Source organism: Pseudophryne corroboree, chromosome 2 (assembly GCF_028390025.1).
Source record: "Pseudophryne corroboree isolate aPseCor3 chromosome 2, aPseCor3.hap2, whole genome shotgun sequence".
NCBI lineage: Eukaryota > Metazoa > Chordata > Amphibia > Anura > Myobatrachidae > Pseudophryne > Pseudophryne corroboree.
Window position 1 is genome coordinate 877,682,590 of NC_086445.1, and position 23,465 is coordinate 877,706,054.

The following is a 23,465-nucleotide window of genomic DNA, read 5'->3' on the forward strand; positions in this document are numbered from 1 at the left end:
CATCTTCAGATGCACCTACGGATAACCCTGTCTCCAAGGACAAGGGTGTCTCTTCTGTGGTGGTTGCAGAGTGCTCATCTATTGGAGGGCCGCAGATTCGGCATACAGGATTGGATCCTGGTGACCACGGACGCCAGCCTGAGAGGCTGGGGAGCAGTCACACAAGGAAGAAACTTCCAGGGAGTATGGACGAGCCTGGAAACGTCTCTTCACATAAACATTCTGGAACTAAGAGCAATATACAATGCTCTAAACCAGGCAGAACCTCTGCTTCAGGGAAAACCGGTATTGATCCAGTCGGACAACATCACGGCAGTCGCCCATGTGAACAGACAGGGCGGCACAAGAAGCAGGAGGGCAATGGCAGAAGCTGCAAGGATTCTTCGCTGGGCAGAGAATCATGTGATAGCACTGTCAGCAGTGTTCATCCCGGGAGTGGACAACTGGGAAGCAGACTTCCTCAGCAGACACGATCTTCACCCGGGAGAGTGGGGACTTCATCCAGAAGTCTTCCACATGCTGGTAACCCGTTGGGAAAGACCAATGGTGGACATGATGGCGTCTCGCCTCAACAAAAAACTGGACAGGTATTGCGCCAGGTCAAGAGATCCGCAGGCAATAGCTGTGGACGCGCTGGTAACGCCTTGGGTGTACCAGTCGGTGTATGTGTTTCCTCCTCTGCCTCTCATACCAAAAGTATTGAGAATTATACGGCAAAGAGGCGTAAGAACGATACTAGTGGTTCCGGATTGGCCAAGGAGGACTTGGTACCCGGAACTTCAAGAGATGATCACGGAAGATCCGTGGCCTCTACCTCTAAGGAGGGACTTGCTTCAGCAGGGTCCCTGTCTGTTTCAAGACTTACCGCGGCTGCGTTTGACGGCATGGCGGTTGAACGCCGGATCCTAAAGGAAAGAGGCATGCCGGAAGAAGTCATTCCTACTTTGATTAAAGCAAGGAAGGAAGTAACCGTGCAACATTATCACCGAATTTGGCGAAAATATGTTGCGTGGTGCGAAGATCGGAGTGCTCCGACGGAGGAATTTCAACTGGGTCGATTCCTACATTTCCTGCAATCAGGATTGTCAATGGGTCTCAAATTGGGATCTATTAAGGTTCAAATTTCGGCCCTGTCGATTTTCTTTCAAAAAGAATTGGCTTCAGTCCCTGAAGTCCAGACCTTTGTTAAGGGAGTGCTGCATATACAGCCTCCTGTGGTGCCTCCAGTGGCACCGTGGGATCTAAATGTGGTTTTGGACTTCCTAAAATCTCATTGGTTTGAACCACTAAAAAAAAGGTGGATTTGAAATATCTCACATGGAAAGTGACCATGCTTCTAGCCCTGGCTTCTGCCAGGAGAGTGTCAGAATTGGCAGCTTTATCTTACAAAAGCCCATATCTGATTTTCCATTCGGACAGGGCAGAACTGCGAACTCGTCCGCATTTTCTCCCTAAGGTGGTGTCAGCATTTCATCTGAACCAGCCTATTGTAGTGCCTGCGGCTACAAGTGACTTGGAGGACTCCAAGTTACTGGACGTTGTCAGAGCATTAAAAATATATATTGCAAGGACAGCTGGAGTCAGAAAATCTGACTCGTTGTTTATATTGTATGCACCCAACAAGATGGGTGCTCCTGCGTCTAAGCAGACGATTGCTCGTTGGATCTGTAGCACAATCCAACTTGCACATTCTGTGGCAGGCTTGCCACAGCCTAAATCTGTAAAGGCCCACTCCACAAGGAAGGTGGGCTCATCTTGGGCGGCTGCCCGAGGGGTCTCGGCATTACAACTTTGCCGAGCAGCTACGTGGTCAGGGGAGAACACGTTTGTAAAATTTTACAAATTTGATACTCTGGCTAAGGAGGACCTGGAGTTCTCTCATTCGGTGCTGCAGAGTCATCCGCACTCTCCCGCCCGTTTGGGAGCTTTGGTATAATCCCCATGGTCCTTTCAGGAACCCCAGCATCCACTAGGACGATAGAGAAAATAAGATTTTACTTACCGATAAATCTATTTCTCGGAGTCCGTAGTGGATGCTGGGCGCCCATCCCAAGTGCGGATTATCTGCATAAGTTGTACATAGTTATTGTTAACTAATTCGGGTTATTGTTAAAGGAAGCCATCTTTCAGAGGCTCCGCTGTTATCATACTGTTAACTGGGTTTAGATCACAAGTTGTACGGTGTGATTGGTGTGGCTGGTATGAGTCTTACCCGGGATTCAAAATCCTCCCTTATTGTGTACGCTCGTCCGGGCACAGTACCTAACTGGAGTCGGGAGGAGGGTCATAGGGGGAGGAGCCAGTGCACACCACCTGATCGGAAAAGCTTTACTTTTTGTGCCCTGTCTCCTGCGGAGCCGCTATTCCCCATGGTCCTTTCAGGAACCCCAGCATCCACTACGGACTCCGAGAAATAGATTTATCGGTAAGTAAAATCTTATTTTTTTTCAGGTACCCCTGGATTCTACATGGAGAAGAGGACCGATGTCGGCGTGTGAACATAGGTAAGTATGTGTGTGTCGACGTAAGAAATAAAGTTTTACTTTCACGGTGTGTGTGTCCTGTTTTTATTTGGGTATTTTTTTCCCAGTAGTACTACAGGTACCAGCGGGCCCGTTTTTCTCCCGCATGCTGGTACTTGTGGTTCTCCAAGTACCAGCTTGCGGGGGAGGCTTGCTGGGACTTGTAGTACTACTGGAAAAAACAATATCTTTTAATTATCACAAAAGGCTATCAGCCCTCCCATCCGCAGCCCATTGGATGGGGGGGGACAGCCTCGGGCTTCACCCCTGGCCCTTGGGTGGCTGGGGGGGGGGGACCCCTTGATTGAAGGGGTCCCCACTCCCCCAGGGTACCCCGGCCAGGGGTGACTAGTTGGATATTTAATGCCACGGCCGCAGGGCACGGCATAAAAGTGACCCCCGGCTGTGGCATTATCTGTCCAGCTAGTGGAGCCCGATGCTGGTGTTAAAAATACGGGGGACCCCTACTCTTTTTGTCCCCCGTATTTTTGGCACCAGCACCAGGCGCAGAGCCCGGTGCTGGTTTTAAAAATACGGGGGATCCCCTGTCAATTTTTTCCCCGCATTTTTAGAACCAGGACCAGCTCGAAGAGCCCGAGGCTGGTTATGCTTTGGAGGGGGGACCCCACGCAATTTTTTTTTCGGATTGTACCGTTCCAGCAATAAAAAAAAATAAAAAAAAAATAATATTTAAAAAAAATTATAAATAATATTTGTGCCTCCAAAAAAAAAAAAAAAAAGTACCTAATCCCTTCTAATATAAATAGATCTGCTATTCCCAAAAAAAAAAACACAAAAAAAACCATGTTTAAATTTTTTTTATTTGTTTTCACCCTCCAAAGTGTGGCGGATTGAAAATGACGAATTTGCTGTCTAAAAGCACTGCTGTCGAATTTCCAAACTTGAATTGAATATGCTTTGGTCGAATTGCAGCACTTATTTCATTGCAGAAAAGTCGAATTTGCAAAAATTCGAATTTCAAAAAGTCGAATTTTGAAAGTCCGTTTTTTGGTCGGAAAGCACTTAATTGCATAGGCAAATTTTTTTTTTTGGTCGAAAATGACCCGAAATTCGACAATTTCGGGAATTCGACCGCAATTGCATATACCCCTATGTATCACATAGTTAGGAGATGTTTGCAGTCTCTAAATGCAGTGCGGTCTTATATTTACATGATTCTCACACATTTTGAGTATTTATAATCGGGAGACCTGGCCAATTCATTTTTGGAATAAACTTTCTTAGCTAGAACTAATGGGAACAAAGTAGTAACTACCAGTAATGGAAAAGTATATTTTGTAAAGCAAACAAATATTTTATTTCATTTTGTTTGTGAAAATATTTTTTTTTTGAGTGCCTTCTGCTTTCCCAGCTCTGTGTAGAATTATAGATCATTGGTGATTATTTCCCTATAGATTATAATCTTGTGAGCAGGGTCCTCTTACATCTTTGTGGTCTGTTATTACTCAGACTTGTTTTATTACTGTTATGTTGGTAGGTAAGAAGCTAACATGACTGATACTTGTTACACACAGCAGGATATGCACATAATTGGGTCGCATTTTGGGCTACCTAATGCAACTATATGCCCTTATTCTTGGCCATACACATTTACGCACCACCCTCTGCCCCTCGGTCACAAGAACAGTTATCATTACTATCAGCAACACTTACACCTACCCCATGTTAGGTGCAGGAGATGCAACTGGTTTTGGCGTGCACTGTGCATATGCACAACTCAGTAATTCTGACAAAGTCCATGACGTGTCCAAAGAACACATTTCTATCATATGTACTCTCCATTGCTGCCCAACGGTCACCCAGTAATGCCCATGCAGCCACCGCAGAGAAAAGAATGGAGATGCACACAATTGAGAATCACTCTTTCTTAACCATGCGTTTCACAATCTGCAACACAGTTTGCTAAAACCTTTTAGATTGCGTGTGACTGAATCAGGCCCAGTGCCTTTAAAACAGGACCAGTGCCTTTAAGACAGGCCCTCCTAAAGTGTGCTTGCTTGTTAGGCCTCAGTTAGCGTAAACAAGGATTCTATTAATTTGTGGGTTCATTCACTAGTTGCACCTCCATTTGCGGTGAGCCACCACAGTCCTGAAGCAGCAATATTAACCAAAAACCATCATCGTGACACCTACAAGATGAGGTCCTTTTTATTGAAATGGTATATTTTCTGTTATGTGCAAGCTGAGTCTAATGTCAAAGTTTCACTTTTAACTTCTTCTTTTAGCCTTTTACGTTATCTATGTGGTCTTGAGGCAGACTTTATAAAGGCACCTATGCACACCTCTTTTGTTCAGTGATTTCATTTACAGTGGACTCATGACCACTGCCGAGGGACAATATAATAGCGGCCCTTTACATCATTGCCACAATGTTTTATGTGCACTATGCTTCCTTGCCTGACTGCTGATGAATTTATTGATTTCATGGTCTTCTGTCAGCCTCGTAAGCATCAGAAATGTTTTGATGTGCTGGGAAATATTTTTCAAAGAAACATCTATGTTGTTGAGGTCAGACTCAGATGTTATGTGTTGATATGCCCATGTGTAATTTACTTATGCTCTGATGCCCTGTTACAGTGACATGCTTCAATGTTTATCATATACGGTGCTGTATACACTTAGCGGCACTTTTTAAATAAAAGAGAATAATGATAATTGGGCAGACACAAAGCTATATCCCTGCGAAGAAACAAAATAAACACCACTGAATCATCGCTGACATTCCAAACAGTATTATCACACTACTGGGTGGAACAGATAACAGGGGCAATGGTATGGCAATTTGCTGCACATAGCAAGTGTGGGTTTAATTCAACACTCAATGATCATGTACCCAATATATGGCATAACAGACAGACACGGAGACGATGAAGGGAGCAGGAGACAAGGGAGCAGTCCACTGGGGCCCTGGAGTGTTTTTTTTTGTTAATTCAACAATTTTTATTAGATTTTTTATAGAAATACAAGAACAGGGAAGACTTTCATGATACAGACATACCAAAAACCGGAGAGAAACCGGTATAGTTACAATAATCCATCGTAAGATGCTTTTAAGCCACATCAGTGAAACCACAGATACATAGTCGGTACTTGTAGGCTTGAGTAAGAGGTAAAGGATAAACAATCTTAACCTACATGAGGTCTAGGAAATGATGAAAACATTACCGACGTGCGTCTTGGCATAAGAAATCACCATATACCTAAGGCTAAGCATACAATTCTACCTGAGGATTCACAGGACATCAGTATACCCGAGAGGTCAGTAAAGAAGACAGACAGGAGGGGGGGGAGAAACAAATGGGGAAACCAATAGAAGTATAATCATATCATGAATGAGTAGCGACCAAAGAAGTCCTAAGTAAAAATATTAAAGAAGTAATTCAGGCATGGTTAGCCATTCTAACCAAAGAGAAGGTTCAGTACCCATATGGCATCAGACTAAACATACAGCATGGGGGTATTAAAATTAATATAATTGCATTTCCTAAGAAAACAGCAGGGGGTCCCAAAGGAACAGTACATGGGCCTAGGTTGTCAAGAGGCCCTATCGATTTGTCTATATAGATACCACGTTGTGGTCTCAAAAAGTTTATAGATGAACGACTGTACATCCGGGTCTAGATTATCAATATACCTCTCCCACTAATAGGCAAACCACCTAACCCCCAATTCAATATCAGGAAGAGTAGCACGCCTCTCAAAATAAATAATCCGGAGGGTCATGTGTTTCACAGCCATCAAAGAAGGGGTAGACGGTTTGATCCAATTATTAAGAATTTGTTTCTTGGCAATTGTCAGGATAACAGAGAGTACCGGAACAATGTCTCTATCTTCAGGCCCAAGAGACCACTCCCTAAAATCAAGTAGCAAACAAGCCCTCGGGCGTTTTATTAACCGTAAGTTAAATACTGTGTTGAGATAAGCGACCACCTTGTACCAAAACTTAGATATTTTCCGGCAAGACCACATATTGTGGTACAAGGTGGCACTCTGCGCAGTACATTTGATGCAACAGCCAGTGTCGTCTGGGACCATGTGTGCCCTCTGATTAGGCGCTATATATGCCCTTTGGAGCGTCTTCAAGTGAACCTCTTGCAAAGAGGCAGAGTATAAGAACCTAAAAGTGGGTAAAATGTTATCTAACAATTCAGCGCACGAGCCCATGAAGACAACGCGGAATCCCAGAGCCGGTCTCTATATGAGACCCTAAAGGTGTTTCTGAAGTAACTAAGATGGTAAGGACAATCTTTAGAGTAAGCACCATTAAGGTGCGCAGCGGGTCTGTGGTAGCCTCAGAAATCATTGGTTGAGACTGGGATTGAGCAAAGTGTCTAGCCTGCAGGTACATAAAAAATTCCCAGTGGGAAATACCAAATTTTATCTGGATATCAGAGAAAGAAAGCGCAGTGGCCTCCTGGGTCGTATATGTCTCTAATAGCTGCGATCCCCTTTTCTCTCCAACTCAAAAAATGTGCGTTATCAAGGCCAGGAAGGAAACATGGGTTACCCCAAAACGTAGTGTGAAGAGAGGTGTCAGGTTTTCTTTGGGCTTTAGTGTGAGTGGCCTGCCATGCTCGATATGTATGCCAAAATAGAATATTATGTTTTATCTCAGATGGGAGACGGGAGTTTGGGGTGTGTAAGAGTGCAGCAGGGGAGAAAGGATGGAATTCGGCCAGTTCAAGTGGCAAGTTCGTAAATACTGATCTGCCCCAAAGCCAGTCTGTGATATACCGGTACATCGCTGCTCTACTAAATAGAACAGGATCCGGGATTCCCATACCTCCCTCTTCACGTAATAGCTGTAACCTAGCGTAGGGGACTCTTGGTCGTTTACCTGCCCATAGAAATCTAGTGAAACACTGTTTAAGAAAAAGGACATCTTTCTCAACAAGGGCAATAGAGAGCATAAGAAGAAAATAAGCAATCTTGGGAAAAACAACAGATTTAATAACTTCTGCGCGACCCATAAGAGACAAGGGCAGAGACGCCCAGTCTGTAAGGATTTTAGACACCTTGGACAAAATAGGACCAAAATTAACCGCATATAGATCCGGGAGGGAAGTAGGGATCTGAACTCCTAAATATCTAAGACTATCTCGAGCCACTGGGAATCGGGACAGGACCGGGTGTAATGGAAAGAGGGAAGAGTCTCCTGAAAGGAGGAGAAGCTCGGATTTAGATATATTAATTTTGTATCCCGCAAAGGAACCAAATTGTTCAATCAGGGAGACAATCGCAGGGATGGACGTATCAGGCTGAGAAATAAATAGAAGCATGTCGTCAGCATACAGTGATAATTTTACCATGGTGTCCACTATTTTTATGCCTGTAAATCTGGGAGAATTTCTCAGGGAAACAGCTAGGGGTTCTAAAGCTAAGGCAAATAATAAAGGTGACAAGGGGCAGCCCTGACGTGTGCCACTCTGGATAAGAAAAGGGGATGAGAGGATACCATTCCCCAAAACTTGAGTGGAGGGAGATTCATATAATCGGGAAATAAGAGAGACAAAGTCCTCAGGTGCACCAAAGCGGTGAAGCGTTTCATACAGATGGTCCCAGGTGACCAGGTCGAACGCCTTTTCGGCATCAAGTGACAATAATACATTAGTGTCAGTGGGTTTGGAAAGCTGAAAGGCCTGCATAACAGTCAAGACCTTTCGGATATTGCTCACTGATTGCCGACCCCAGACAAATCCAGTCTGGTCTGTATGAACTATATCAGGGACTATGAATTTGAGTCTATTCGAGAGGATTTTAGTGAACAATTTATAATCCGTGTTTAGAAGGGAGATCGGACGATGAGAACTGGGAGACTCAGGATCCCGGCCAGGCTTCGGGATAACCTTTATGACCGCGGAATTAAAATATTGGGGCAAGGAAGCACCCTGCATAAAAGAATTAAATAAGACAGAAAGAGGTTTGCACAGTCTAGTAGATAGATTTTTATAGTAGTCATTGGCAAAACCGTCAGGGCCCGGAGTCTTCCCAGTCTTCAGTCCAGCTATTGCTAAAGAAAATTCCTCAGTGGTGATAGGTGCACGAAGAGAGGTACAGTGCGACTCTGACATTTGAGGCAGATCAGTAGAAGACCAAAAGCTAGACTTGTGGGTCTGGTTAATAATAGGACGTGCATAAAGAGTGGTATAAAAAGACTGTAGCACCTCAGCAATCTCGGCCGAGGTCCGTACTCTATCCCCACCTTGGGTGAGCAGAGAGTGAATGACCACTTTAGAGTGTCTGCCTTTTAACAAACGGGATAACAGTTTGCCAGACTTATTGCCATATCTGTAAATGCCACAGTCTCTTGAAAATGAATATTTAGCTTCCATTTGTGAAAGGAGGGTATCAAACAGTGTTTTTTGTGTAAGGTACCGTTCCCTAGTAGAAGGGGAGGGGGAGGATTTAAATTCCTGAAAAGAGTGAGTAAGAGCCGCGTGGGCTTCCAAATATTGTGAGTTTAAATCTAAATCCATTTTTTTACTATAGGACATAATGTGCCCCCGAATAACTGATTTTGACGCCTGCCAGAAAAGAGCAGGATCATCGCTCAGGGTTTCTCCATTGTGCGTATGATAATCCATCGCTCAGGGTTTCTCCATTGTGCGTTTGATAATCCAGCCATGCTGCATCTAATGAGGAGCGGAATTTCAGAGAGCCACTTAAATGAGAGGGTAAGTGCCAGGAGCGAAAAGGGGATTTTTCTGAGAGGAGCATCAATTTCATCCAGCATAAAGCATGCTCCGAAATACAAATATCCTCAATTTTAGAGTCAGCCACTTTTGAGAAAAAGGAGTCGGATAACAGCAGATAATCAATCCTCGAGAACGTGTGGTGCGCAGCTGAGAGGCATGTAAATTCCCTTTCTAATGGGTAGCATGCGCGCCACACATCCACTAAGGACAACTGCGAGCAAATATAGGGGATACCAATACGTGGCAACGAGGGGGGAGCGCGAGGGGGGGGGATTTATCCAAGGTTGGAGAAGAATATAAATTAAAATCTCCACCCAAGATTATAGGAATTTCAGAGTAGCTTAGTAGCTTAGTGACCATGTTCGTATAAAATTGCTTAGAGTACTGATTGTGAGCATAGATATTACAAAGTAGGAACCTGGATGCATACAATGTGACATCTGCCAGTACATACCGACCCTGAGTGTCATCTAAAATCGCATGGACAGAGATAGGGACCGTGTGCCGTGCTAAAATAATCACTCCCCTAGCCTTAGAAGAGAAGGAGGAAGAGGCTACCACAGACCAACCCATAGTGTTCAGTTTTACCACCTCATTTGGCATAAGGTGTGATTCCTGAATGAAAACAACATCCATCCCCACCTTCCGAAGATAGAGCAAAATCTTTCTGCGTTTAGCTGGGGAGTTGATCCCTCCCACATTCCACGTGCCGACACTCAAACTAGCCATGCATCAAATGAACTGGGAAAACCTGAAAACCTGTGCAGTAATCATGATATCTACAGCCGCTGAAAAACAGATACAAATCATACCGGGGTGGACACATTAGGAGGAGAAGGGGAGGGGGAGAAGAAAAGAGGGACAGAAACATAGAAAACACACAAAATATAACATTAACATTGTGAAAGAAAGTCCTGCTAAGGACAATCATAACTTCAGAAAACGAGAACAACCGGTTCAAGCAAGCACAGAGGCCGTCATAGAACGCCAATAAGCCAGCCAGAATTATGAAAACCTGAGGAAAAAATGAGGGAGGGGGCGCCCTTACCCACCCTCTGCAACATAATATATGAAAATATACATAGGAAAAATAACAAGAAAATATCAGAGCACACAGAGCATGTTACAGAAAAAGGAAAACGCAGCCTGTCACATAAAAAGTAGGGGGAGATATCTCCGCTAAGCATATATAACCATTCTATAAAGATTACATAGCCACAAAAAGACAACAGATGAATAAGAAAAATCTAAAACCTAAAACAAGGCAAAAAGGTTCAGCCCGCTGTATAAGACCAAAGTCTCTTTTGGGGGAAAAACACCTGCAGCAGATTCTACAGCAATAATTAAATTGGCAGACATAACCGGAAACAGAGAAGTCCAGGAGCAATACTCAGCCATCTCGATCCAGGGCGTCATCCGCCTGAAAGGAGTCGTCATCTGCCTTGGATGCCTCAGAAACATAAGCCTCTGCATCTGCAAGATTTGTAAAGTCCCGGAAACAGCCGTAGTCTTGCAGGGAAGAGCAGAGCAAATTTTTTATTCGCCTTTACCAAACGGGAGCAAAGGGGGGTAAATTCCCGACGTGCCCGGGACACCTCCGCGGAGTAGTCCTGGAAAATGGCCAAACCAGCTCCCTCCCATTGTAAATTCCTATGCCTTCTGGATGCCGTCCATATTGCCTCCTTATGGAGAAAGTTCAGACATTTAAATATATCCACACGTGGTCTGCTATTAGGTGAAGAACGTGGGGGACCCAGTCTGTGGGCTCTCCTGATAACTAAGCCAGTGCATTCATCTTGGATATGCAACAAATCAAGGAGGGACGTTTGTAAAAAAAAGAGTCAAATCAGGACCTTTCAGTGACTCAGGGAGCCCCAGCACCCGAAGATTCGATCTCCTCGATCTATTTTCAAGATCGTCAACCTTGTTCAGCAGCTGGAAGTGAGATTTCTGGAGCTCATCATATCTGTGCTTAAGATCCCCAACATCCTGAAAAGTCTCCCCCAGCCTTTGTTCATTTGTAAGAACAGACTTAGATAACTGCTTGATTTGGGATTTTAGGTCTTTTACTGCCTGCTGCATTTTAGCAGCATGTGCATCCATGATAGGCTCCATGGCATCCGTAACAGCTCTCACTACATCAGCATAAGTCACTGGAGAGGCAGGGGAACAGTCAGGCTCACCTGAGGGAGAAATGTGTTTTGCAGAAGCCTGTTTAATGCTGCCAGCAGCCTGCAGACTCGTTTGTGACCTAGGTACGGCGGCCATCTTGGATTCCCCCGGCCGTTTTTCAGACCTCGATCTCTAAGCTTTAGGGGGCATGGGGGAGGACAGAAACCTTTCCATCCAGTCCCCAGCACTTTCCCACAGGTAGTGTGCGCCAGGTGCGGAGAAAAGACGCGCTGTGTGCTCCGGTTACCAAGGGTGCAGGAGAGCTGCAGCAATCCGCTTCTCCTCACATGGGCGCCGGAACTGGAAGTCGGCTCTGGAGTGTTAATGGGAAGATCAATAGGGAGGAAGACCCTACACGTAAGAGGAGAAGGGAAGAACAGTTGGAGCATGAACTGGGAAAGAAACATGGTGGAAGGTTCGAGGAGAAAGTATTGAATTATGTGGAGGGCTGGTACACTTTATTTAAAAGGTATTAAAAGGCACTTTTAATGCGGAGGAGGATGATAGGGAGTCTGACTGGTTGAGGGAGTGAATTAAAGAGTGAGTTTAAGAGGAGTGGGAAGCCAAAGAGGAGGAGGTGACAGTAGTCTAAGTGGTAAATGATGAGAGGGAATAAACGTTTTAGTGGCATCACAGGTAAGGAAGGGCCGGATTCTAGAAATGTTTCAGAAGTGAAAAAGAAGACACTTTTTGATAGGGCACTCTTTTTAAATCATTTTTATAAAAATATTTTATAGCTATACATTAAAAATGTTTGTTTCTTCCATCCACCAAAACAGTATGCCGAAGAACCATCACAAATATAAAAAGGTATCTAGTGAATGGTGAGCAAAAGGTGTACACAAATCATAAGTCAAATAATACACACAAAATTGCTACAGTGCAGGTGAAACTCAGAAAATTAGAATATCGTGCAAAAGTTCATTTATTTCAGTAATTCAACTTAAAGTTAAAAGGTCAAACTAATATAATATATAGACTCATTACATGCAAATTGAGATTTCTCTGACGTCCTAAGTGGATGCTGGGACTCCGTAAGGACCATGGGGATTAGCGGCTCCGCAGGAGACTGGGCACAACTAAATAAAGCTTTAGGACTACCTGGTGTGCACTGGCTCCTCCCACTAAGACCCTCCTCCAGACCTCAGTTAGATTCTTGTGCCCGGCTGAGCTGGATGCACACTAGGGGCTCTCCTGAGCTCCTAGAAAGAAAGTATATTTTAGGTTTTTTATTTTACAGTGAGATCTGCTGGCAACAGACTCACTGCAGCGAGGGACTAAGGGGAGAAGAAGCGAACCTACCTAACTGGTGGTAGCTTGGGCTTCTTAGGCTACTGGACACCATTAGCTCCAGAGGGATCGACCGCATGGAACCGGCCATTGATGTTCGGTCCCGGAGCCGCGCCGCCGGCCCCCTTACAGAGCCAGAAGCAAGAAGTGTTCCGGAAAATCGGCGGCAGAAGACTTCAGTCTTCACCAAGGTAGCGCACAGCACTGCAGCTGTGCGCCATAGCTCCTCATGCACACCTCACACTCCGGTCACTGATGGGTGCAGGGCGCTGGGGGGGGCGCCCTGGGCAGCAATATAAACACCTTGCCTGGCAAAATCATCACGATATATAGCCCCAGAGGCTATATATGTGATAAATACCCCTGCCAGAATCCATAAAAAAGCGGGAGAAAAGTCAGCGAAAAAGGGGCGGAGCTATCTCCCTCAGCACACTGGCGCCATTTTCTCTTCACAGTGCAGCTGGAAGACAGCTCCCCAGGCTCTCCCCTGTAGTTTTCAGGCTCAAAGGGTTAAAAAGAGAGGGGGGGCACTAAATTTAGGCGCAATATTGTTTATACAAGCAGCTATTGGGGGAAAAATCACTCAGTTATAGTGTTAATCCCTGCATTATATAGCGCTCTGGTGTGTGCTGGCATACTCTGTCTGTCTCCCCAAAGGACTTTGTGGGGTCCTGTCCTCAGTCAGAGCATTCCCTGTGTGTGTGCTGTGTGTCGGTACGGCTGTGTCGACATGTGGGATGAGGAAGGTTACGTGGAGGTGGAGCAGAGGCCGATAAATGGGATGTCGCCCCCTGTGGGGCCGACACCAGAGTGGATGGATAGGTGGAAGGTATTAACCGACAATGTCAACTCCTTACATAGAAGGCTGGATGACGTAAAACAGCTGTGGGACAGCCGGCTTCTCAGCCCACGCCTGCCCAGGCGTCTCAAAGGCCATCAGGGGCTCAAAAAAGCGCCCGTTACCTCAGATGGCAGACACAGATGTCGACACGGAGTCTGACTCCAGTGTCGACGAGGTTGAGACATATACACAATCCACTAGGAACATCCGTTACATGATCTCGGCATTGAAAAATGTGTTACGCATTTCTGACATGAACCCAAGTACAACATAAAAGGGGTTTTATTTTTGGGGAGAAAAAGCAGCCAGTGTTTTGTTCCCCCATCAGATGAATGAATGAAGTGTGTAAAGTAGCGTGGGTTCCCCCGATAAGAAACTGGTAATTTCTAAAAAGTTACTGATGGCGTACCCTTTCCCGCCAGAGGATAGGTCACGTTGGGAGATATCCCTTAGGGTGGATAAGGCGCTCACACGTTTGTCAAAAAAGGTGGCACTGCCGTCTTAGGATACGGCCACCTTGAAGGAGCCTGCTGATAAAAAGCAGGAGGCTATCCTGAAGTCTGTATATACACACTCAGGTTATATACTGAGACCTGCAATTGCCTCAGCATAAATAGTGCTGCTGCAGCGTGGTCTGATACCCAGTCAGATAATATTAATACTCTAAGACAGGGATAATAGTTTGCAAACATAGAGCATATTAAAGACGTCGTCTTAGATATAAAGGATGCACAGAGGGATATTTGCCGGCTGGCATCCAGAATTAATGCAATGTCCATTCTGCCAGGAGGGTATTAGAAACCTGGCAGTGGACAGGTGATGCTGCCTATAAAAGGCACATGGAGATTCTGCCTTATAAGGGTGAGGAATTGTTTGGGGATGGTCTCTGGGACCTCGTATCCACAGCAACAGCTGGGAAGAAAAATTTTTACCTCAGGTTTCCTCAGAGCCTAAGAAAGCACTGTATTTTCAGGTACAGTCCTTTCGGCTTCAGAAAAGCAAGCGGGTCAAAGGCGCTTCCTTTCTGCACAGAGACAAAGGAAGAATGAAAAAGCTGCACCAGCAGCCAGTTCCCAGGATCAAAAATCTTCCCCCGCTTCCTCTGAGTCCACCGCATGACGTTGGGGCTCCACAGGTGGAGACAGGTGCGGTAGGGGCGCGTCTCGGGAACTTCAGGGACCAGTGGGCTTGCCCACAGGTGGATCCCTAGGTTCTGCAAATAGTATCACAGGGATACAGGCTGGAGTTCGAGGCGACTCCCCCTCGCCGTTACCTCACATCAGCCTTGCCTGCTGCCCTCGGAGAAAGGTAGTACTGGCGGCAATTCACAAGCTGTACTTCCAGCAGGTGAAATCAAGGTACCCCTCCTTCAACAAGGCCGGGGTTACTATTCCAAAATGTTGTGGTACCGAACCCAGACGGTTCGGTGAGACCCATTCTAAAATTGAAAGCCTTGAACACTTATATACGAAGGTTCAAGTTCAAAATGGAATCGCTCAGGGCGATTATTGCAAGCCTGGAGAATTTCATGGTATCACTGGACATCAAGGATGCTTACCTGCATGTCCCTATTTATCCTCTTCACCAGGAGTACCTCAAAATTGTGGTACAGGATTGTCATTACCAATTCCAGACGTTGCCGTTGGTCTGTCCCCGGCACAGAGGTATTTACCAAGGTAATGGCCGAAATAATTATCCCGTACTTGGACGATCTCCTTATAAAGGCGAGGTCCAGGGAGCAGTTGTTCGGCGGAGTAGCACTATCTCGGGAAGTGCTACAACAGCACGGCTGGATTCTGAATATTCCAAAGTCGCAGCTGGTTCCTACGACGCGTCTACTGTTCCTGGGTATGGTTCTGGACACAGAACAGGATAAAAAGGGTTTCTCCCGGAGGAGAAGTCCAAGGAGTTGTCGTCTCTAGACAGAGACCTCCTAATACGTATACAGGTGTCGGTGCATCAATGCACGCGAGCCCTGGGAAGGATGGTAGCTTCTTACGAAGAAATTCCATTCGCCAGGTCCCATGCAAGGATTTTCCAGTGGGATCTGTTGGACAAGTGGTCCGGGTCGCATCTTCAGATGCATCGGCGGATAACCCTGTCTCCAAGGGCCAGGGTGTCGCTGTTGTGGTGGCTGCAGAGTGCTCATCTTCTAGGGGGCCGCAGATTCGGCATACAGGACTGGGTCCTGGTGACCACGGATGCCAGCCTTCGAGGCTGGGGGGCAGTCACACAGGGAAGAAACTTCCAAGGCTATGGAAAAGTCAGGAGACTTCCCTACACATAAATATTCTGGAACTAAGGGCCATTTACAATGCCCTAAGTCAGGCTAGACCCCTGCTTCAACACCGGCCGGTGCTGATCCAGTCAGACAACATCACGGCGGTCGCTCATGTAAACCGACAGGGCGGCACAAGAAGCAGGATGGCGATGGCAGAAGCCACAAGGATTCTCCGATGGGCGGAAAATCATGTGTTAGCACTGTCAGCAGTGTTCATTCCCGGAGTGGACAACTGAGAAGCAGACTTTCTCAGAAGACACGACCTCCACCCGGGAGAGTGGGGACTTCATCCAGAAGTCTTCCAAATGATTGTACACCGTTGGGAAAGGCCACAGGTGGACATGATGGCGTCCCGCCTCAACAAAAAGCTACAAAGATATTGCGCCAGGTCAAGGGACCCTCAGGCGATAGCTGGGGACGCTCTGGTAACACCGTGGGTGTACCAGTCGGTGTATGTGTTCCCTTCTCTGCCTCTCTTACCCAGGGTAATGAGAATAATAAGAAGGAGAGGAGTAAGAACTATACTCATTGTTCTGGGTTGGCCAAGAAGAGCTTGGTAACCAGAACTCCAAGAAATGATCTCAGAGGACCCATGGCCTCTGCCACTCAGACAGGACCTGCTGCAGCAGGGGGCCTGTCTGTTCCAAGACGTACCGCGGCTGCGTTTGACGGCATGGCGGTTGAACGCCGGATCCTGAAGGAAAAGGGCATTCCGGAGGAAGTTATCCCTACGCTATTTAAAGCTAGGAAAGAAGTGAACGCAAACCATTATCACCGCATATGGTGGAAATATGTTGCGTGCTGTGAGGCCAGGAAGGCCCCAAAGGAGAAATTTCAGCTAGGTCGATTTCTGCACTTCCTACAGTCAGAGGTGACTATGGGCCTAAAATTGGGTTCCATGAAGGTCCAGATTTCGGCTCTATCGATTTTCTTCCAAAATAGAACTGGCTTCACTGCCTGAAGTTCGGACTTTTGTTAAGGGAGTGCTGCATAGTCACCCCCCGTTTGTGCCTCAAGTGGCACCGTGGGATCTCAACGTGGTGTTGGATTTCCTGAAGTCGCATTGGGTTGAGCCACTTAAATCCGTGGAGCTACCTCACGTGGAAAGTGGTCATGCTGTGGGCCGTGGCGTCGGCCAGGCGTGTATCAGAATTGGCGGCTTTGTCATACAAAAGCCCTTATCTGTATTTTATATGGATAAGGCGGAATTGAGGACTCGTTCCCAATTCCTTCCTAAGGTGGTATCAGTTTTTCATGTGAACCAACCTATTGTGGTGCCTGCGGCTACTTGGGACTTGGAGGATTTCAAGTTACTGGACGTAGTCAGGGCCCTGCAAAGTATATGTTTCCAGGACGGCTGGAGTCAGGAAAACTGACTCGCTATTTAACCTGTATGCACCCAACAAGCTGGGTGCTCCTGCTTCTAAGCAGACTATTGCTCGCTGGATCTGTAGCACGATTCAACTTGCACATGCTGCGGCTGGACTGCCGCACCCTAAATCTGTAAAAGCCCATTCCACGAGGAAAGTGGGCTCTTCTTGGGCGGCTGCCCGAGGGGACTCGGCTTTACAACTTTGCCGAGCTGTTACTTGGTCGGGTTCAAACATTTTTGCAACAGTCTACAAGTTTGATACCCTGGCTGAGGAGGACCTAGAGTTTGCTCATTCGATGCTGCAGAGTCATCCGCACTCTCCCGCACGTTTGGGAGCTTTGGTATAATCCCCATGGTCCTTACGGAGTCCCAGCATCCACTTAGGACGTCAGAGAAAATAAGATTTTACTCACCGGTAAATCTATTTCTCGTAGTCCGTAGTGGATGCTGGGCGCCCATCCCAAGTGCGGATTGTCTGCAATACTTGTTTATAGTTATTGCCTAACTAAAGGGTTATTGTTGAGCCATCTGTTGAGAGGCTCAGTTATATTTCATACTGTTAACTTGGTATAGTATCACGAGTTATACGGTGTGATTGGTGTGGCTGGTATGAGTCTTACCCGGGATTCAAAATCCTTCCTATTTGTGTCAGCTCTTCCGGGAACAGTATCCTAACTGAGGTCTGGAGGAGGGTCTTAGTGGGAGGAGCCAGTGCACACCAGGTAGTCCTAAAGCTTTCTTTAGTTGTGCCCAGTCTCCTGCGGAGCCGCTAATCCCCATGGTCCTTACGGAGTCCCAGCATCCACTACGGACTACGAGAAAAAGATTTACCGGTGAGTAAAATCTTATTATTTCAAGCCTTTATTTGTTATAATTTTGATGATTGTCGCTTACAGGTTAAGAAATTGTATCTCAGTCTGGTTCAGTACAATTCACAATCATGGGGAAGACTAGTGACCTGACAGTTGTGCAGAAAACCATCATTGACACCATTCACAAGGAGGGAAAGCATCAATAGTTAATTGCAAAAGATTGTTGGATGTTCTCAAAGTGCTGTTTCAAAGCACATTAATAGAAAGTTAAGTGGAAGGGAAAAGTGTGGAAGAAAAAGGTGCACAAGCAGCAGGTATGACCACAGCCTGGAGAGGATTATAAGGAAAAGGCCATTCAAAAGTGTGGGGGAACTTCACAAGGAGTGGACTGAGGCTGGCGTTAGTGCATCAAGAGCCACTACACACAGACGGATCCTGGACATGTCGTATTCCTCTTGTCAAGCCTCTCCTGAACAACAAACAACATCAGAAGCGTCTTACCTGGGCTAAAGAATAAAAGAACTGGTCTGTTGCTCAGTGGTCCAAAGTCCTCTTATCTGATGAGAGCACATTTTGCATCTCATTTGGAAACCAATGTCCCAGAGTATGGAGGAAGAATGGAGATGCACACAATCCAAGATGCTTGAAGTACAGTGTGAAGTTTCCATAGTCTGTGTTGATTTGGGGAGCCCACTGTGCATTATTAAGTCCAGAGTCAACGCAGCCGTCTACCAGGACATTTTAGAGCACTTCATGCTTCCTTCAGCAGACAAGCTTTATGGAGATGCTGACTTAATTTTCCAGCAGGACTTGGCACCTGGCCACACTGCCAAAAGTACTAAAACCTGGTTCAATGACCGTGGGATTACTGCGCTGGATTGGCCAGCAGACTCGCCTGACCTGACCTGAATCTATGGGGCATTGCCAAGAGAAAGATGAGAGACACGAGAACGAACACTGCAGAAGAGCTGAAGGCCGCTATTGAAGCATACTGGTCTTCCATAACACCTCTGCAGTGCCACAAGCTGATAGAATCCATGCCACACCGCATTGAGACAGTAATTCTTGCAAAAGGGGCCCAAACCAAGTACTGAATACATATGCATGATTATACTTTTCAGAGGGCCGACATTTCTGTCATTAAAATCCTTTTATTCATTTCATGTAATCTAATTTTTGGAGATTTTGGATTTGAGGTTTTCTTAAACTATAAGCCACAATCATCAAAATTATAACAAATAAAAGGCTTGAAATATCTCACTTTGCATGTAATGAGTCTATATAATATTAGTTTCACATTTTTAAGTTGGATTACTGAAATAAATTAACTTTCGCACGGTATTCTAATTTTGAGTTTCACCTGTATGTTATAGGGATAGCACTATGCACAGTTTAAAAGGGTAACCGTACAAATAGTGTTAAAAAATGCAAAATGTGTTGTAGCCAGTTTTATAGGTGATTTTCAATAGTGGATGTTAATCACTTTATTATATGGCTGTATTTGTTGGTTATGCACATAGAGTGAAACAGATAATTGAAAGATATTATTAAAAGGCATTTTTGTGGATGGATGGATGAAACAGCCATTTTTAATGTATATCAATAAAATTATGTTTTAATCAAATTATGATTTAAAAGAGTGCCTCAGCAAACCGTCTTCTTTTCTCTTTCTTCTTATACCTGTTCTAGCACATGACTCGTGGGTGCACCGCCAACCAAGCGTTATCCTACTACAGGTTGAGTATTTCATATCCAAATATTCCGAAATACGGAATATTCCGAAATATGGAATTTTCTCTGACGTCCTAGTGGATGCTGGGGACTCTGTAAGGACCATGGGGAATAGACGGGCTCCGCAGGAGACTGGGCACTCTATAGAAAGATTTAGGACTATCTGGTGTGCACTGGCTCCTCCCCCTATGACCCTCCTCCAAGCCTCAGTTAGATTTCTGTGCCCGGCTGAGCTGGATGCACACTAGGGGCTCTCCTGAGCTCCTAGAAGAAAGTATAGTTTAGGTTTTTTATTTTCAGTGAGACCTGCTGGCAACAGACTCACTGCTACGAGGGACTAAGGGGAGAAGAAGCGAACCTACCTAAGTGGTGGTAGCTTGGGCTTCTTAGGCTACTGGACACCATTAGCTCCAGAGGGATCGAACACAGGACCCGACCTCGTCGTCCGTTCCCGGAGCCGCGCCGCCGTCCCCCTTACAGAGCCAGAAACAAGAAGGTGGTCCGGAAAATCGGCGGCTGAAGACTTCTGTCTTCTCCAAGGTAGCGCACAGCACTGTAGCTGTGCGCCATTGCTCCTCATGCACACCACACACTGCGGTCACTGATGGGTGCAGGGCGCTGGGGGGGGGGGGGGGCGCCCTGAGCAGCAATAGTAACACCTTGGCTGGCAAAACTAACACCATATATAGCCCCAGAGGCTATATAGGTGTATATTAACCCCTGCCAGAAACGATAAAATAGCGGGAGAAAGCCCGCCGAAAAAGGGGCGGAGCCAACTTCCTCAGCACACTGGCGCCATTTTTCCCTCACAGCTTCGCTGGAAGGAAGCTCCCTGGCTCTCCCTTGCAGTCCTGCACTACAGAAAGGGTAAAAAAGAGAGGGGGGGCACAATTTAGGCGCAGTATATATATATATATATATATTATAGGCAGCTATAGGGGAAAACACTCTGTATAGTGATATCCCTGTGTTATATAGCGCCCTGGTGTGTGCTGGCATACTCTCCCTCTGTCTCCCCAAAGGGCTTTGTGGGGTCCTGTCCTCTGTAAGAGCATTCCCTGTGTGTCTGCTGTGTGTCGGTACTGCTGTGTCGACATGTATGATGAGGATAATGATGTGGAGGCGGAGCAAATGCCTGTGAATGTGATGTCACCCCCTGCGGGGTCGACACCAGTGTGGATGGACTTATGGAAGGAATTACGTGACAGTGTCAGCTCCTTATATAAAAGGTTTGACGACATAGGACAGCCGGCTACTCAGCTTGTGCCTGTCCAGGCGTCTCAAATGTCATCAGGGGCTATAAAACGCCCACTACCTCAGATGACAGATACAGATATCGACACGGATACCGACTCCAGTGTCGACGATGATGAGACGAGTGTACCCTCCAATAGATCCACCCGTTATATGATTGAGGCTATGAAAAATGTATTACACATTTCTGATGATACCCCAGGTACCACTAAAAAGGGTATTATGTTTGGTGAGAAAAAACTATCAGTAGTTTTTCCTGCATCTGACGAATTAAATGAGGTGTGTGAGGAAGCGTGGACTTCCCCAGATAAGAAATTGATCATTTCTAAACGGTTAATGGCTGCGTACCCTTTCCCGCCAGAGGATAGGTCACGCTGGGAAACACCCCCTAGGGTAGATAAAGCGCTGACACGCTTATCAAAGAAGGTAGTACTACCGTCTCCGGATACGGCCGCCCTAAAAGAACCTGCTGATAGAAAGCAGGAAAGTACCCTAAAAGCTATATACACACACACTGGCATTATATTGAGACCCGCTATTGCATCAGCTTGGATGTGCAGTGCTGCTGCTGCGTGGTCCGACTCCCTGTCGGAAAACATTGATACCATGGATAGGGACAATATTTTGCTAACGATTGACCATATAAAAGACGCGGTCTTATACATGCGTGATGCACAGAGGGATATTTGCCGGCTGGCATCAAAAATAAGCGCTATGTCCATTGCCGCCAGACGGGGGTTATGGACTAGACAATGGTCAGGTGATGCCGACTCCAAACGGCACATGGAAGTTTTACCCTATAAAGGGGTGGAACTTTTTGGGGAAGGTCTTTCGGACCTCGTTTCCACAGCTACTGCTGGGAAATCGACTTTTTTGCCACAGGCTACCCCACAGCAAAAGAAAGCACCGTATTATCAGGTACAGTCCTTTCGGCCCCAGAAAAACAAGCGGGCTAGAGGCTCATCCTTTCTGCCGAGGGGCAGAGGAAGGGGGAAAAAGCTGCAGCACACAGCTAGTTCCCAGGAGCAGAAGTCCTCCCCTGCGTCCGGTAAGTCCACAGCATGACGTTGGGGCTGCTCAGGCGGAATCGGGAACGGTGGGGGCACGTCTCAGGTTTTTCAGCACACAGTGGGCTCTCTCACAAGTGGATCCCTGGGTCCTTCAAGTAGTATCTCAGGGGTACAGGCTGGAATTCGAGACGTCTCCCCCCTGCCGTTTCCTGAAATCTGCCTTGCCGGCAACTCCCTCTGCCAGGGAGGCAGTGTTGGTGGCTATTCAAAAACTGTATTCACAGAAAGTGATTGTCAAGGTACCCCTCCTTCAGCAAGGAAAGGGTTACTACTCCACAATGTTTGTGGTACCGAAACCGGACGGTTCGGTGAGACCCATCTTAAATTTAAAAGCCTTGAACACTTATATCAAAAGTTTCAAGTTCAAGATGGAATCGCTCAGGGCGGTTATTGCGAGCCTGGAGGAGGGGGATTACATGGTATCCCTGGACATCAAGGATGCGTACCTGCATGTCCCCATTTACCCTCCGCACCAGGAGTACCTCAGATTTGTGGTACAGGACTGTCACTATCAGTTCCAGACGCTGCCGTTTGGGTTATCCACGGCACCGAGGGTCTTTACCAAGGTAATGGCCGAAATGATGATACTCCTTCGCAAGAAGGGAGTTTTAATTATCCCGTACTTGGACGATCTCCTGATAAAGGCGAGGTCCAAAGAACAGTTGATAGTGGGGGTGGCACTTTCTCAGGAAGTGCTACAACAGCACGGCTGGATTCTAAACATTCCAAAGTCACAGCTGGTCCCGACGACACGTCTTCTGTTCCTGGGAATGATTCTGGACACAGACCAGAAAAGAGTGTTTCTTCCACTGGAAAAAGCCGAGGAATTGTCATCTCTGGTCAGAGACATCCTAAAACCAGGAAAAGTGTCGGTACATCAATGCACACGAGTTCTGGGAAAAATGGTAGCTTCGTACGAAGCAATTCCATTCGGAAGGTTCCACGCAAGGACGTTCCAGTGGGACCTGTTGGACAAATGGTCCGGGTCCCATCTCCAGATGCAACAGCGGATAACCCTATCGGCCAGAACCAGGGTGTCGCTGCTGTGGTGGCTGCAGAGGGCTCATCTACTAGAGGGCCGCAGATTCGGAATACAGGACTGGGTCCTGGTGACCACGGATGCCAGCCTTCGGGGCTGGGGGGCAGTCACAAAGGGAAGAAATTTCCAAGGACTGTGGTCAAATCAGGAGATTTCTCTTCACATAAATATCCTGGAGCTAAGGGCCATTTACAATGCCCTAAGCCAGGCAAGACCCCTGCTTCAAAACCAGCCGGTACTGATCCAGTCAGACAACATCACGGCGGTCGCCCATGTAAACAGACAGGGCGGCACGAGAAGCAGGATGGCGATGGCAGAAGCCACAAGGATTCTCAGATGGGCAGAGAATCATGTGTTAGCACTGA

The 23,465-nt window shown here is 46.5% G+C and overlaps 1 protein-coding gene and 1 long non-coding RNA gene across 3 annotated transcripts in view; one reads left to right on the top strand and one right to left on the bottom strand.

Annotated features, from left to right (window-relative positions):
* Window positions 1-18,768, bottom strand: part of LOC135049937 (uncharacterized) — a 153,082-nt gene extending 134,314 nt beyond the window's left edge. The window contains exon 1 of the long non-coding RNA XR_010241513.1: window positions 18,508-18,768. This is a non-coding gene — a long non-coding RNA (uncharacterized LOC135049937). The remainder of the gene's footprint in view (window positions 1-18,507) is intronic.
* Window positions 1-23,465, top strand: part of GOSR1 (golgi SNAP receptor complex member 1) — a 241,617-nt gene that overhangs the window by 134,274 nt on the left and 83,878 nt on the right. The window lies entirely within an intron of this gene.